We start from the raw sequence: 1,999 nt of genomic DNA, 5'->3' as shown, positions 1-1,999 counted from the left end.
CTAAATGAATATTTTTCTCCGGTTTCGACTTGGGCCAGTTATATTAAAGTAATATTTTCACTAAATGCATTAGATAATAATTAAAAATAAAATATTAAAGGCTCAGAAAAAATATAAAATAATAATTACTAGAATACATCAAGAATTTATATATATTTAATAAGTCAATAATACTAGACCAATAACTATTTTTTTTTGAAATATGATTCTATAGTTGATTGTTTTTTCTTCCCACCAAAATAAAAATTAATTTCATCCTTAATTTTTTGAAGAGCGAACACAATTTTCAAAATATTTTGTTCGTGTTGTACCAAAAGTTTGACAATGTAGTCATTGCTTGAAATGCCTCATTTGACGATACATGTGGGACAATGCTACTATCATCTTGTTCAAGATCATTCTCATCATCATTATTCATTACACATTGAATAATCTCTTCCTCTGTAGGTGATTTCATAACTGTATCATTCTCGTTAGGGTAGTTCAAAAGATGTTCAACATCCATCACATTTCTGTAGGCTAAATTAGAGATGACATCATTTAATTCTTGGATACCTTCATCTAATTCACCAACTTCTTGGATACCTTCATCTAATTCACCAACTTGTGGTTCGGAAACATTATTTTCTTTCGACCGAATCTTGCAATGTCAAAAATAATTTGCAATTGTTATTTCTTTCACATCAAAATTTCAAGCCAAGTTAGCAAAATTAATAGCATTCAAAATATTAATTTTTTCAGTATTTGGTGCTTCAACCTCAAGGCTTTGTAGGATGCTGAAATAAAGACGACGACGATAATGAGCTTTGAATGCTCGAATAATCCCAGCATCACATGGTTGAATCTTAGACGTTGTGTTAGGAGGTGAGAAACACAACTCTATATTTCTTAGGTCTTCAACTATCTTTGGATGAGCTGGGCAATTGTCTATTATTAACAAAACATTCCTGTCATTCATTCTCTTATCAAACTAGCCAACATATTTTTGAAAAAGCAAGCCAGTCATCCAAGCTTTCTTGTTGAATCTATACATGCAATTAAGATTGTTTCATGTTCACATTTTTAAAGCATCTATGATTTGCAAACTTATCAATAATCCACAATGGTACTTTGTCAGATCCATCACCATTGCAACAGATAGCAAGAGTAATTCTCTCTTTGTCTTTTTTGCGACCTTCAAGCTGCTTGGTAGCAAGTGAATGATCAGCTTTCAATCGGTAAAATAGTTCAGTTTCATTCATATTATAAATATCCTTCAATTCAAACTGATCTAATTTTAACCGTATGCTAGAAAATTCATTTTCAATATTCTCCATGATAACTGAACCACTTTCACAAAAACGTCTGTAAGACTTGATTCCGTATCTTCACTTGAAACGTTCTAACCAACCAGAAGAGAAGCTGAATTCTGGATTAGTTTCATCAGAAAAAAATCATTTGCTTTTCCTTGGATAATTTCCCCTAGCATGTTCACTTTCTCTTACATTTGAAGAAACCACTCGTATAAAACTTTCTCTAAATCGGGTTATTTTGCCGATTTATGCCTCTTAGCATCGCTATTTTTCATCTCATTTGATAAATACTCTACAGACCTTTTAAGTGTGTGCGATATTGTTGATTGACCAATAGTCAAATCAAATTTTTGTTTCACTCATGCTTGCAAATTTTTTTGGCTAATAGTTGGATTCTCTTTCTTATGCTCACATATTGTGTTTCTTATTTTATTGGTTAAAGATGATTTTTGTACGCCTTTCAAATGATGAGAAAACATTATACTTGGATTATGATTTTTAAACATCTAGCTTTTTTCTTTTATAGTTAACATAAAATCTCTTCATATTCTATATACATAAATACAATTAGAACCATTAAACTTCATTAAATTCGTTTAGCTTTCCTAGATTTAAATAATAAATATGCAACGACTATTCTTTTTAGTTTTCTAGATTTAAACTTTTGAAATTCTTAATTCAAATATTTTTTTTCTTTCTTATGGTAC

The 1,999-nt window shown here is 30.1% G+C and overlaps 1 pseudogene; it reads right to left on the bottom strand.

Annotated features, from left to right (window-relative positions):
* Window positions 1–286: 286 nt before the first annotated feature.
* On the bottom strand, window positions 287–1,771 carry LOC129890617 (CENP-B homolog protein 2-like; annotated as a pseudogene).
* Between the last annotated feature and the right edge of the window lie 228 nt (window positions 1,772–1,999).

Source organism: Solanum dulcamara, chromosome 5 (assembly GCF_947179165.1).
Source record: "Solanum dulcamara chromosome 5, daSolDulc1.2, whole genome shotgun sequence".
NCBI lineage: Eukaryota > Viridiplantae > Streptophyta > Magnoliopsida > Solanales > Solanaceae > Solanum > Solanum dulcamara.
The sequence above is the reverse complement of the archived record's forward strand: the minus strand, read 5'-3'. Positions and strand labels throughout refer to the sequence as shown.